At 40.1% G+C, this 15,713-nt stretch overlaps 1 protein-coding gene and 1 pseudogene across 1 annotated transcript in view; one reads left to right on the forward strand and one right to left on the reverse strand.

Moving 5' to 3' along the window:
• Window positions 1-15,713, forward strand: part of Igsf11 (immunoglobulin superfamily, member 11) — a 117,310-nt gene that overhangs the window by 44,116 nt on the left and 57,481 nt on the right. The window lies entirely within an intron of this gene.
• LOC105987870 lies at window positions 15,399-15,713 on the reverse strand (annotated as a pseudogene).

Below are 15,713 nucleotides of genomic sequence, written 5' to 3' on the forward strand. Positions count from 1 at the left end.
CCTGCCAGTCACTTCAAATTTTTGCTGCTCTGAAAGTTTTGGATGATCTTTAGCCTTTTCCCTTCATTTTCTAGCAAGGAGTATAGATTTCATGTTATTTTGTGAGGCCTTAGAAAACCTCTCCCTCTCCCCACCCCACCCCCTCTCCCCTTTCCTCCCTCTTCAGCACTAGGGTTTGAGCTCAGCGCCTTGTGCTAGACAGGCACTCTACCACCTGAGCTTTTATTAACGTATATTTTTCCAGTATGCTTCTGTGTTTATGCCCAGGCTGGTCTGGACCATACTCCTACTATTTATGTTTCTGTGTAGTGGGGATGACAAGTGAGTACCATTATACCCAGCTTTGCTTGAGCAGAACTTTAATCTTCCTGATTCTATCCTCCTAAGTAGCTGAGATTTCTTTATAGTTTGTCCATTAACTTTAAAAATGATCCTCTCATCATCAGCATTACAGTTTATTGTGATCTGTTTGTGTTTTTGTGAATTAGCCATGGTCATTGTATGAAATTGGGTGCAGTGATATCCAGTAGATATATGTTTACAGTTGTTACATTCTCTTGATGGATTGTTTCCTTCATCAATATGAGGTGACCTTCTTAATCTCTTTTGAACAATTTTGGTTTTAAGTCTGTTTTGTTATATATAAGTATAGCTACTCTTGGCTACTTTATTGGAAAATCTTTTCCTATCTTTTCATTTTAAGTCTGTGTTTGTCTTTGCCAGGGAAGTGGATTTTAAGGCAACAAATGATTGTGAATTGCATTTAATTGCCAATCTGTGTCATTTCAGTGAGAATTGAGACTTTTGACCTTCAAAGTTATGAGTGTGTATGTACTAACTCTTGCCATTTTGTTCTTTTTTTTTGGTAGTGTTTGATTCTTCCCTACTCATTCCTTGTCTTCTCATCTAGAATCCCAGTCTCAGGTTTTTCCCTGAATGTGTTGAAGAACGGAGGCAGCAGATTGAATTCTGCACTGGATAGAACCAGTGGAGTCCACTACTCTACCTACCAGTCTCTACTTACTTCCTCTATTTTATATCCCACCCAGCAGTTAAGCACCTTGTAGGAAGGAGGAGGGCTAGGGAAACTGCTTAGAGTTCTCAGTCCTGCCTGGCTCTAAACCATTTGCAGCCTGGAGGAAGCTCCAGAGGCCAGGCACTCTGTCAGCTGTGGGCTTGTTGCATTTCCACAGTGATCCTCAGGTGAGGAGGCTTGCTTGTTGCCACAGAAGGCAAGATCTTCAGCCTCCCTGCCCTTCACTGTCTAAGCACTCTGTTAGATTTCTCCGCAGGTCCATGCGAAACTGCTGTCTTCTACATGATCACCTCTACATGTCCCCTCCCACCCATGAAAATAAGTACTGGGCACTTATTTTGGTACCCAGAGTAGCTCAGGGTGAAACAGTTGGTCCTGTCAAGATGACACCTAGCTATAGCTCCCAGGGATACAGGGAGTGAGAAAATAAACTTCTTCTCCAGTGCTGTCCTGTTGTGCAGGAGGAGGCTCTGACTCACCATCCCCTCCCCCTCCACCGGACTTAAATCTTACAGGAGCTTGCAGGTGCTTATCCTTTGATTAGAGCTGCCAATCTCCTGTCTGCCGGTCTGTGTCTGTCACTTGGGTTCTCTCTCCCAGAGAACCATGGCTGATGTTGTTGCCTGTTTCTTATTTTTCTTTGTGTCTCCATGCTCTTTAGCTGTTCAGTTATCTTTTTTCATGATTCACAACACTCCTCTTTTCTCTTTAGAACATAATTTTTCATTTGTCTACCCTGTCTCATGTTCAGAGTCACATGGAGGAAGTGTCTGTCTGTCTGTCTGTCTATCTCTCTCCCTCTCTAAAAAATTCTTCTATCCATTAAGTAAAACTATTCTGGATACAGACATAGTTGCCACCCTAATCAAAGTTTATTTGTTTAATATTCATAGTTACAGCTACAGGATGAAACTCCTTTTCTTGTGGATTCACTTCATTTTCAGCAGCTTTAATTGTTAGTTTTTCCCAAAATAAAATTTAGCTACAAATAAATAAGATGAATGCAGTTAGACTTTTGGTCAGGTGATTTTTGAACTTGGGTATATACCTACCTACCTACCTACCTACATACATACATACATATATATTCAGTAAGGTGCAGTGGAAAATTATGTGGGCTTTGACGTCAAATTGGTTTGATTTAAATTCTACATCTGAGTGGGATTATTTAATTCTTGTGAGTCTGCTTTCTCATTTATGTAACTGGGATAATAATATCTACCTTTTTGAAATGCTTTCATGCTTGGATGAGACATATGTATCTATAACGGTACCTGTCACATAACAAAGTAAAAATACTTAAATTTTTTTCTCAGCGTTACTTCTTATATATTCTCAAGATGAGTAGATTCATCTAAATTCTTTTCTTTTTTTTTGGGGGGTCCAGTTGTGGGGCCTGAACTCTGGGCCTGGGCGCTGTCCCTCAGCTCTTCAGCTCAAGGCTAGTGCTCTACTACTTGAGCCCCAGCGCCACTTCTGGCTTTTTTCTTTTTTCTTATGTGGTGCTGAGGAATCGAACCCAGAGCCTCATGCATGCAAGGCAAGCACTCTACCACTGAGCCACCTTCCCAGCCCCTCATCTAAATTCTTTTATATACCATCTTTATAGATATCTGAAGGTCAGGGCCCTTAGCAGTTGCCTAGGTATATGCCTTACAAATTTGAGAAGCAGTATGGCATAGTGTATTTTCTAACACATCGTTTGGATTGAATCCCACTTATTAACTTAGAGTCATACCGAGGCTACATTTTCCAACTTTCTTATAGTTCTATCCGTGCCATGTGCTTATCCTAACCGGCAGACAACAAATAGAAGTCATTTGTGTCATTTATGAGCCAGAGCTTTCTTAATGGAGACTGTGGAGAACATATATTGAGATGATAGATTCCCAAGGTGATGTTGAAGTGGATTCTATTTGGAAGATAGCTTCAGGGTTTGTAGAGGACTTTGTACAAACAAGGAAGAAACGTGAGGCATAGAGGTCAGTGGAGCCATACCATTGTATCTTGCATTCCTAGAGGAAGGAGGTAACCAGGAGGAAGTAGTGTAAGACAGACATCTGGCTTGATGAACGAGGAACTGGCAGGACATAGAGGAACAGAACCTATGTCAAAGTGCTACACTTTTCTTTTGATAGGAGACAATCTGAAATATATTTAAAAGAGATACCCCAGCAACATAAAATAAGAATTCACTATAGTGAAGGAAGTGGATTCGGCTTGGTTCACACAGAAACACAGTCAAATGATGTGTTGGGAGAAACCTGGTGAGGGACAAAATGAAAATCATTGTCCCAAAGTTCCTCTGCTTCCCCTGTGTGCCACACAAGATGGTAAATGACTTTCATTCTTAGGAAGTGAGTTTTCAAGTATCTTTGAACACCTGACCAAACTTTATGACATATTTTCCGTAACATTTTTTTTCTTTTAGGGTCTTCATACTTTTTTTTAGGTTAATTCATTACATAGATGAACAAAGAAATACAAGAATAAAGAGAAAGAAAAATACAAATAAGATATTAAGTGTTCTTATTTAAATGTTGAAGGTCAACTTCATTTATTATTGAGTTAAGCTGATATGTGAAAAAGAATCAATCTGTAGCATTATTTGATTATTGCTCCTATGTCCTTTGTGTTCTCTGTGCTTTCTTTTGGGAAAAATGTGAAGTTAAAACATGCTTCTTGGGCTGGGAAGGTGGCTCAGTGGTAGAGCGCTTGCCTTGCATGCATGAGGCCCTGGGTTCGATTCCTCAGCACCACATAAGCAAAAAGAAAAAAAGCCGGAAGTGGCACTGTGGCTCAAGTGGTAGAGCACTAGCCTTGAGCTGAGTAGCTGAGGGACAGCGCCCAGGCCCAGTTCAGACCCTACAACCGGACCCAAAAAAAAAAAAAGAAAAACTCCCCAAACCCCCCAGAAAAACCATGCTTCTCATACATCTCATTGTTACAATGGGCCAGCCTGTGTCCTTGTTTCAGCACTTTGTTATTTCCCTTCCCCTCCCCAAATTAGAAAAATGAATATACAAGATGCAGGGCACTTGAATCAAATACAGAAAACAGGGGTTATCCATGGGGGAAGAACATCTGAGGTTTGAGTGTTCCATTGGGTGGGTTTTTTTTTCTAGGGGGGATTTGGAGGAGGGTAGACCCTCTGCAATTTTTACTCTCTCCTGTGTTACCTTGTAGACACCAGGGCAGTAGAAACTTTGGTCTGCATGAACAATCAGAGTATAGATTATATTAGAAATAAAGTCAGAGACTTATAACGTTAGGGACAAAGTGACCCCTGTCTAGTTTCAGAATGTCCTCGGTCCTCACATTGGGGTGACAACTTTGTTTCTTTCTCTAGATTCTCTGGTATGAGGAGTTTTGTCCTCACTTTGGGGGACTTTCTGGGAGCTTCAGATCACAGTGTAACAGCAGTGGTAGATAATCTCCTTTGCAGTCTCAAGAGTGGGTAAGGGAGCTTCAAGGATGATGGTAGTTTTGAGGGTCATACCTTAAAGACTTTGTCTGATTGTACAGACCCAACAGCACCAGAAGAGATAGTTGAACTTGTTGTTAATGACACAAAATAAAAGATTGGGGGACAACTGTTTTGATGAAATAGAATTTCTGTAGGTAGACCAGACTAGTCTTGTACCTGTGATCTTCCTGCCCTGGCCTCCTGAATGCTGGGATTTCAAGCATACACTATTTTGCCTGGATAACAAACTTGATTTTTAAGGAGAAAACATTCACTAGTTTTGAATATTGAATTTGAAGGAATGATAGTTAAAAGGGTAGTTGGGAATTTGACATTCCATCTGGGTGGACTGCCATTACATTTACAGATGTGCAGAGTTGTGGTTAGCAATGATTTAGATAGGATGCTAAGATTTCCCCACTCTGTATGTTTAACAGAGCATATCTTTGAGACGACCATACAGGTTTGTAGAAATAAATGATTCACTGTGTGAACTATCAGTGTTACCTTTTGAGGGGTTTTCATTAAACAGGATTACAAATTTGTCACTTACAATGAGTGAATTCTTCTTTTTTTTTTTAAAGGAAAGGTACTACTGAAGGACATAGACAAGTGGGCAAACACTAAAATACATTAGACTTTGTGAACAAATGATTGCATTTAAATTTTTCTTTTCAAGGCAAAAAGATTCTTCAATAAGAGGCGACAGAGAGAATGTCTTTTCTGTGGGACTTAATCTGCAGCCATCTGCTGCAGCATCTCATTATGTTCTTCATGTAATTAGAGCAATTAGGATGAGGCTTGTGCCACATATTGGTCTTGGAAAGTGGGCTGAGCTATTTCTAGGCTTGTTTTGAGAGGCTCGAGATTAATGGCCTAATCTTTTAGGTAAACTTATGGAAACAGAGAAACATTGAAGCTAGGAAAAGGAGAAAGGCAAACCATTTCTGTTATCTTGTAATGTTGCTTATTCTCATCATAGAAACTAGGTCTCCTGACAAGTACATTTGTTTTTTAAATTCAGAGGTAGTAAAGAAGAAAGATGGTAGAATGGAAGACAGAAGATAGGCTCTGTAGTGTTGTAATAATGATGGAAACTTGGCTCCATATTAATGGAGTTTTGAATCTGTGCAGATTGGAGAAAAGAAGGAAGAAGGCAAAGTTACAGCTTTGCGAAGTTCTCTTTTGGGAAGCCAGTCATGTGACTGTGATTTTCATGCTGAATAAGGCTAGGAGATAAGACACTGTAACTACACATGTGTTGGGCCACCATGGGATCGCCAGGGCAGATGTGAGAGTGCTCCGTGTTCTCCTAGGACTGTGTGTCATCCCACAACCTGGAAGGGCTTCTTATAAGAACTGACAGTTTTGCTTTTTTCTCGACCTACTTTTCTTCATTTCAGTTGCTGGTACACCAGTGGTGATTCTCAGTGAGAATAGTGAATCTGAGCCATTATGTTATTCTTCCAGCTGATCTTCTCAGGTCAATATTGACTCCAAGTCAACCTAACTGTGGCAGGCCACCAGTTGTATTTTTTTTTTTTTACAATATACCATTCTGTCCTTGTATCTTTTTCATTCAAGCACTTTATCAAAGACTTGTATTGTCCACAGTGCCAGATTCTTATTCAGACATATTAGATGAACTGGAAGCACACTGACCTATTTTATCTTCTATAGCTTTCCTGACTGAGTCCTGTTTGCAGCCAGTCTAGTGTCTTCCATGTCTTTAAAATGTTCATACTCAGCTCTGCTTCTCTACACATTCCCTTACCCTTGTCTAGTCTGCCCTTCTCCTTGGTTCTCCCAAGAGAACCTAGTCTCATTATCCTAATTGTATCCTACTACTTACTGTCTCTTACAGAGCTCAGCATCGTTGTTCGTGGTAGGTGGGTGCCCATATGCTGGTAGTGACTGAAGCACAGGTCTTTGGAAGTAGAAGAAATTTGAGAAGTCAAGATGGCTTACTTGTTTTGAATTTCAAATTGCTGTGGCACCGGGTCTTTGGGAACTCAGACAAGTCAGCTTAAAGACTTGACTGGGATCTTTATTACATCCCTCTGTTTAATCTTCGGTCAGAGCCCTGCTGTCACCAAATTCCAAGGCACCAAATTCTTGACACAGGCACTTGACCAAGAAACCAATTTCTTTCATTTTGAGGGGAATTATCCTGGATGCACTGAATGCATTCCACTTCTGGGTGTGTGTCCAGGGCCTGATACAGAACGGTTAATTCTAGGGTTGTTTATGCCTTGCTCTATTCAGATCAGGACTCATTTATGTGTGCCAGGCCACTGCTGGGCTTGGCATATGCTGGTGGGTAGGAAAGGCCTGGCTTCTGTCTCTGCATATGACAAGCTCTGTCTGCTCTCTGCTGGGAGCAGCATGTGCCCCATGAGAGATCCTGGTAAGAGAGCAGCAAAAAGAGCAATACACTAGAGACAAAAGATCAAGAGTGAGCAATAGGAAAAAAAAAAGACACACAAAAATGGAGGGCTCAAAGAGACTGCCTGAAGCCCTGAGTTCAGACTTCAGTTCTGCCAGAGAGGCAGGGAGGGGGGCTAAGGGAGGTAGAGAGGGAGAAAGAGAGGTGAAATATGGAAATCCACATTGCTAGTAGACAAGAGTCACATTGTTGTCTTTCCTAGAGCCTTTTATCTTTACTTGAAACTCACCCAGGTCTTAGGCTGAAAGTTTCAGATTTCAACATTTTATTTCATGGCATAGTATATATATTATTAAAGAAAGAAATATTAATTCTTTATTAACAGTGTCCACTTCTTTGGCTTTTCAGGGGACATTGAAAACCTAATTTTGCTTTATGATTGTGAGATTCTAGGCTACCTATTCTGAAAATGTCTTATTTATTCTTGAATTACCTCTTAAAGTCATTAAGTTGGAGTCTATATGTTTAACAACAATTAACTAAGTAGCTAAAAAAGCTAGCTGTTGAGTAGTATTTTCTAATGTAGAAAGAAAAAGATTCTTTCCCTATGGAATCTGCATTTAAGCAAGGAGAGACAACCATACATACTTCAAGAGTAAGAAGTTAGTGTTCCTAGATAGCGTTAAGGTTAGGAGGTTATACGTTTATTGGAAAACATAAAAAGAATTAAGTTGGAAAGGCAGAAATGAGATGAAATATAGTTTAATATTTTTAATTTGAGTAAATTGAAATGTTCCACTTGACCCATGCCCCCATCCCAGAATTTTGCTTGTTATCATTGAAATGACTTCACAGACTTTTCTGCTCCAGCTAGCTTTGAACCACAATGCTCTGGATCTAGGCTGAATAAGTAGCTTAAGAGTGTAGGCTTGAGCTACCAGTGCTCAGCTGTGCCTTGCTCTTGATCCTAAAATATATTTCCTTATTTAAGTAGAAGTGCTTGGAAGGAAAGTGGAAAATAAAGTACAGTTGCTGGACAGAAGAAATGGCTAACCTTATTCCCTATCTTTTAAAGTCATTGTACCTGAACATTCTGATTGGGTGGGGGGCGGGGAGGGAGGATGGGAAGGGATGGGAAGGGTAAACAAAGGAGGAGGCTACAATGCTTGATAAGAAATGTACTCACTATCTTGCCCATGTAATTGTAACCCCTCTGTACAGTATTTTCACAATAAAAAAATTAAAAAAAATAAATTAAGAATAAAGGATGACATGTTTAAGCTAACATACTGTCAGTACCAGATATACATTTAATAAAAGATATTTAATTAAAATTCTAGTTTTGTTTCTGCATATTGAAAGCAAATACTAATCAGGAAAATTTCACAAGACCATAGAAAAGGAAGTCTGGTACTTTATGCTTTAGGGCTTCTTCTTATTAAGTCTTGATCTAGGCTTGAGATTTGAGGGCTTATTCCTAGCATTTTCTTTAATATCAAATGGACAGGATTAAATCACCAATAATTTTTGTGAATTCAAGATGAGAAGATCTGAATGTTAGGTTTTCCTCATGCGTCCATGATGGATGGAGAACTCAATTGGCAGAGAGATCTGGTCAGGCAGCATTAGTACATCTATGGTCCAGAGCACCTGTAATTTTCTCTAGGCTTTTTTGCCTCCTCATTGTCAGCCACAGTGCTGGCTACCTGGACCAGCTGCCCAACTACAGACATACCACAGCACTGATTTTGCTCTTTTATTCACCCAAATAGTTTATCATTATTTTTTAGAGAATAAATAACCCAGGTACTTATTCCTAGGAAATAAGAGACTAGATTTTAAGATTTTTTAAAAAAAACTTCTAAATAAAATAAGATCAATTGTATTTATCTTTATTGAAACTGTTAAAAAAATTTGTCTTTGAAGATGGTAGCAGTGAGTATTTACTAAGAAACAACTCAATAGTACCAACTCCTAAAATAACATGTGAATCCCTTTGCTGTTATTTTATTATATTTATCTTGCTGTGTTATTATTATTATTATTATAATTTTTCTGAGACAGGGTCTCATATGTAGCTCAGGCTAGCCTTGATTTTAGGATATTTCTGCCTTAGTTTCTTGAGTGCTGGAATTAGAGGAGTGCTTCATTGTACCTGGCTCCCTTTGCTGCTATTTTATACCATCTTAAACTATAAAATGAAGGCTGGGTGAGTCTGCTCCTGACCAAACCCAGTACAAAAGCTGTAACATTCTTGAGACCAACCCCTAAGTCTTCACACCCCATATTCCATCCTAGCTGACACAGGTCCAGACCCATACCTAGGATCCCTCCTTCCTCCTCCTCATCCCTACCATATACTTTCTGCAAGTCTGGTTCTCTCTTGTCTGTCCACACCCTACTGGGCACACAAGTATCTCCTCATTGCTGTGAGAACTGTCCCTAGTTCCTCTACCTCGGCAGCTGTCTCTACTCCACTGTTCCCCAGGCATGCCAGGAGCACAGAGCATGGATCTCTGTGTCACTACAAAGCTCTACTTTTCTGAGGACATGAACACATGAGCACAATTCAAAGCCAACTGAAAAATCTTTGCAGTGCAAACTGGCTTCTGTTTTGATGGTGGTTGTGCTGTGCTCATCTTAAAGGTGGGAAACCAGAGAGTGAATTTACATCCTCTCATTGCTAGATTTTTCTTCCAGTATCTTTACATCTCCCTGCTTATTCTTCATTCACAACCTCTTTGCACCCTATTTAGCTTGATGTGATTACGGTTGGAGGTGTGGCCAGTTCCCTTTCCTATCATCTTCTTTTATGCTCACTTTTTCTTTTGGAAATCCAACATTTTTCCCCCAGTAAAACATAAACACAGCATATCCCATATTACAAGAGCCAGTTTCTTGAATTTAGAGTTTTATTTGTAGTTCCAAGTACGAGGGGAACTGACCCACAAGAATCCAAATCAGTTCTTCATGTCCTCAGAAAAGAAGAGCTTTGTAGTGATGTAGAGATCCATGCTCTGTGCTCCTGGCATGCCTGGGGAACAGTGGAGTAGAGGGAGCTGTCCAGGTAGAGGAACTAGGGACAATTCTCACAGCAAGGATCTCTTTCCTTTAGTGTCAATGAGGAGATACTTGTGTGCCCAGTAGGGTGTGGACAGCCACGAGAGAACCAGACTTGCAGAAAGTATATGGCAGGGATGAGGAGGAGGAAGGAAGGGGTCTAGGTATGTGAGAGATGGGTCTGGGCCTGTGTCAGTGAGGATGGCAACATAGGGTGTGAAGACTTGGGGGCTGGTCTCAAGAATGTTACAGCTCTTGTATCGGGCTTGGTCAGGAGTACTTGACAGACTCCCCCAGGCTTCACAGTCTTCACTCTCTCCCTTGCTCTATTTCTTTTGTCCCTGATTGCCTCCATCAGTCTTTCAAGTCTTCTTCTCCCCTCCCCCTCCATCACTGTCACTACCACTGTGTTGGCTTCTCTACCACTATTGCCACTATTGTCCTGATGTTAGTTCTGTTCATGCTGCAGGTGGTGGCTCTACCTATACCAATATTCCTTGCTGTTGTGGGAACCTCCACTATGTAATTTTCACTGGGAGGGACAGGGTTGAAATGGCTCCCACTGATGCTCTGCCACCTGGAAGCACTGGGGAAGGTACCAGCCACTGTTTCTTCTTGTGACCAGCTCAGATGAAATGCTAATGATGGGAATCAAATGTAGGACAGGGAACTCAAGAAAAGTCTTTATTGGAACCTAATAATATCACAGCACCAGAGGGACAGAGACAGCCCTGGGAGGGTATCTCCCAGCTGCTCACAAAGTGTGTTGAGCTTAGATTGCTAGAGGAGTTGTGACAGGGATGTCTGCACCCCAATCAAGCCTCATGCAAATGAGGGTTGCATTTGCACCAATCATGCCTCAGTCTCTATTATCATCCACAGGTCTGCTGGGCCAGATGGGGAGCTCCTTGGCTGGGGTGGAAGTGGCAGCTGTGGTGACACAAGTCTGGTATAAGTTGCTTGCTGGGGCAGTGCCTTCTGGAGCTGGAGTTGTTCTTTGGGCACAGAAGCTGCTGCCTTGATAGCAATTCTTCAGACATTGCATCTCAGGGAAGGGCCTACCAGCAGTTGATTGGGGAGTTAGGTGCCTTTCCAATGCCCAAACATCTAAGTACACTTAAAGGAAGAATGGCATAGGAAGTGCTCACAGTAAGGGTTTGCGAGTAACATTGCCTTAACTGTATTTACCAGTGCCCTAACTCTGTTAAAACTCCCACCCTTTTGTCCTGGGGAGCAGTGGGACCCCAGCATCTCTTTCAGGTGCATCTAGGTAGTCCAGCTGCTGGAAGAGCTAGATCTTTTTTTATTCTTTAAATAAAGCCCAAGGATTTCACACACCTCCTGCTCCTTAACTCGAGATTCTAGCATTTGATTATCCTGTAGAATTTAGATATAAACCTGAGCAAGGAGAAGCCAGGCACTGAGATTACCTTGAGGTTCTATCATTTAGCAGAATGGGGGCCTCAAAACGAAAATGCAGGGCACTTATATAAAAATAACCTGGCTCCTCGCACCGCTGAACTTGTGCTTTGCCACCATGGCTGTTGCAGTCTTGCTTGCCCCGCCGTCTCTCATCTGCAGCTTGCAGCCAGGAGGCTCTCAGGAGGGCATGGCTTGGACATAGTTTTGCAGAGTTAGGGTCTCCCCCAACCCCTGTTGTTAGCCTCTCATTTCCAGACCTGAGTTGTCATCTTACTCTCTTTACCTCTCTAAGCCCTTCCTGTTTGTAAAGTTCAGTTCAAATTCAACTACTTTTTATACCTTTGCTTTCAAACTCATAGTAGTCTGGGTTTAAAAAAAATTATAATACCACTTAGTCCCTAGTTACATTGTGCTATTTGTTCCTTGATTATTACTAATATTATTGTTGTTGTTGGTGTTCCATGGCCTTTAGTTCTTTTTCTCAATATATTGATACGCTTCTTAGGAACAAGGGCATGCTCTATATTTTTCTTGTGCTCTATTGAGCACTAGCATATGGGGGCCTAGAGACTGAAGGGTTATTTGTTAATTAATAGGGTAGAAGCCATTGCTGTTTACATTGTATAAGCAGATGAATTTGATCTTTGTTTTATTCTTTATGTAATTCTCTATCTCTAGCACTTTTGTACTTAAAGAAGCAGTTAGTGGGTGGATGTACTCTGCATGTCTGACAAGTAAAACAAAGCTGATTTGCTCTATTTTTAGAAAGCTTGATGGTGTTAATTTTTCAAGTGTCACTTACAAAGAGGTGGCTAAATAAGTACTCTGACTGCTTATAATGCACTAGTATATGCTGGCGAGGAAGCCTTTAGAATGGGGCATCATAGGTCAACACTTGCTCAATTATTATAGGGATGAAGAGACAGTTGTGTGCTGGGTAATATTTCATAATTCTGAAAAAATATCTTCTACTATTAAGATACCTCTTGGACACTTACAGCTTCAAATGAGGTAGCTTTGTTATAGATTCTTGTTCTGTGTTGGATGTTCATGTTTGAAACAACACTGGGTTCCTGTCTCATTCTGTGCTTTTAATTTTTTTATTCAGTGGTAGGGATGTTTCCACACAAAGGGACTTTCTCCTTAGAGTTGGAAGAGGCTGTATCTCCTTTCCCCATATGACCTCTCTGGCTATGATAATTCCTTGGGGGCCCAGAGTAGGCTGGACGCCTGGGGAAGGAAGGAACTGAAACTCAAGAGGCTTCAGCACACAGGAATCTCATTCTGTTCTCCTTTACTACCTCCCCCAGTCGCCCACTGGGTTTCCCCACAATCACAGAAGAACACAAAACCTGTTTTGTACAAGTAGGCCACATGCCCTTCTTTACAGATAACTTATGAAATGGCATCTTTTTACACATGTAAAAATATGTAGTATACCTAATATTGTAAAAACTCAAGTGATCTTTACAAATAATGAGCTTAATCTACACATTTGAGGTTCTGTTGGTTGAGAGGCTCTCAAAGACAAAACAAAACACAGTTTCCTACTGGTCATGACCCTGAAGCTAGCCCATATCACAGTAAGCTCATTGCAGTGTGCTCAGTGGGAATAAGAAGCAAGAATCTACCTTAGTCAGCGGCATTTCTTGCCAGTGCATATTAAAACAAAGCAGACAAACTTCTACAAAAGAAAACGGTGAAATTCACTTTATTCATTTGCTTTCTTATCGCTTATTTGCTGAGAAGAAAAGGCACAGAGTGCTTTGGTAAGGAATGGGTGTGAAAGTGGGGTGGTTGAGAAGATTACGAAGTCACAAAAGGGGTGACAATGGTCAAAATGCATTGTACTTATAAACTGATTTGTTGAATGCGAACCCCTTTGTACAACTACTTAAAGATAATAAAATTATCATTAAAAAGAAATAACATCTAATTGAAACCTGATAAACAGGGATCAAAGAGCCAGAGCTGAAGAGGTTGTTACCAGAAGTTCCAGTGTGACACAGCGATGGATGGGTGGCAGAAGGTAGAAGCAATTTCTTTTAGAAAGGCTTTCCTTAAGTTTTTAAAAGCTGATTTGGGTTTGTACAGTTGATAAGTAGCTGTTCAAAGTGAGATTGTTTTGAAGAATCAGTCCACCAAAAAATGTTGGTAGAGACTGTGTGGAAAAACTAGACAAGAAATTTAACACAGATCATATTATCAGTGGCTTCCATAAACATTTTTCTCTTGGAAGTGATGAGTGAACTATCTCGGCACTTACATGAAGGACTTCATATATTAATTTTCCTTTCAGTTTAATAATTTTGATGTTCTTGACATTTATTTTTGTTTAGGAACCTTTTAGAATTTATCTCAGTGAGAATCTTGCAATATGGTTAAGTTCGACCTCTCTCTCAAAATCCTGAGCTAACTTGAAAGTGTACCTTCTCTTCCTTTCATTTCCCTTTATTTGCTTATCTTGTAGGTGGAATTACAGAAGCTAGTAAGAGAGTGGGGCTGTTACCACCTCCTGGGTAGGCAGAGCCTGCTGTGTTCCCAGATGTCCTGGAGATAGGAAGAGGAGAGGGAGATTTTGTTTGCTGGTCTGCTTGCATAGACACTCAGCCTATAAAAGAAGAGAGCAGATAAAAATAATAGGATAAGGCATTTTTTTTCAGTTGACTTTCTTAAATTTAAACCTACATCTGAGTGCTATTAATGTGGTTTGGCTGCTTTTTATGTGTACAGATGCTTGGTATGTTTGATGTGCTTCTTCATGTTGCCTTTGTACTAACCAGAACCTGTAAATCCTTGTATCTGACCCCGAAGATACATGATACGGAGGTGAAATTTTTATTTTTAGTTCTGCTGCCTAGTAAGCACACTGTCAAATTCTTTTTATTTTATTTTTTTATTGTAAAGATAACTGTACAGAGAGTAACGTTACAGTTACATGAGTAAGGTAATGAGTACATTTCCTATCCAGCATTGTTACCCCCTCCTTTGTTTTTCCCCTACCATCCCTTCCCACAATGTCAAAATCTTGAGCATGGAAAAAAACCTGAGAAGTTAGATATCTTTTGCAAGACTTACCACATCATTCTGATTTTTAGCTTGCATAAAATTAAGCAATTAAGATAAGCCAGATAACTCAGCCATACTCATCAAGGAGCTTGTGGTGTAGGGCAAAATAGTTGTAATATGCTTTCTCATACCCTTTTCTGCCACAGATAACCATGTGGCTTTAGCTCCACAGCATTTAACCTTTAGAGCTGTTTCCTCATCTGTGGAAAATGGAAATGGAAATTACAATAGTGACCTCATTAATGCCAATTGTGAAGGTTCAGTAAGTACATATGGAAATGGTCAACATAGGTGCATGTGTGGTTTTTAACTTCCAAGTAATATTACAGTTGAGCATGCTAAGGGCATTCTATTGCCAATCTCAACCATGTGAACTATTGTTATTGTATTCTGAGGCTAGCTATGAGCTATAGGATTATTTTTGACAAGTGTTAAATATTCTTTATTTAACATTTATACATAAGCCACACTAAAATGCCTTTTAATAAGTATAAGGCAGATTTTAGAGGCAGTGAATTCTAATTAAATTGACATAGTCAAGACCAAAAGTATAGACGTTGCTTCCCCATCTTCAAGCCATTGCCTTTAGCAGGTTAATGATCAAAAATTCAAACAGGTTACTTTTGCTTGATTCTGAAACAGTGAAGGGATTTCCTCAGTATTTAAAGATGTTCTCATAATTAGCTTTATAAATCTAAATATAAAACCAATCTTTGACAGACTTGGAGATGGTATTATTCCCTATCTTGCTGAAAAGTTGCAAGGGAGAAAATGACAGTATTTTTAAAAGATCATATTCACTTAACCACAAGCCAGTTTTACTTAAATTAGGACCATCCAAAAATATTCTGTGAGCCATTCATGATCTGAAATCTGATATTAGAGATCAGTTGAATTACTGTACACATTAAAAAGCCATGAGACATTTGTTTTGCAATAAATAAGGCAGTGGTTATTACTCATTTGTAGCTTTTTTTGAGATAAGCTATCAGATCTTCCCTTTTTTTCTTCTTCTTAATGCCAGTGAAGATCGTTTTTGTTCCAAGGATGTACTTTTTGAGATTCTCCAAATACTCCATCAATGTATCATCTCCACAGATGATACCTTTGCTCTTGTTGGCATCTGTGTAAGTGAATCCAACTGCTTGACTTGTCTTTTGACCAAACAGACCATGGAGATTAGGCCCAGTCTTGTGCTTGCCTGCCTTTTCAACATTATGGGACTAAGTACACTTGTGAACAAAAATCTTCATGCCTTTCTCAACATCATCCAT

Source organism: Dipodomys ordii, unplaced genomic scaffold (genome assembly GCF_000151885.1).
Source record: "Dipodomys ordii isolate 6190 unplaced genomic scaffold, Dord_2.0 Scaffold45, whole genome shotgun sequence".
Lineage (NCBI taxonomy): Eukaryota > Metazoa > Chordata > Mammalia > Rodentia > Heteromyidae > Dipodomys > Dipodomys ordii.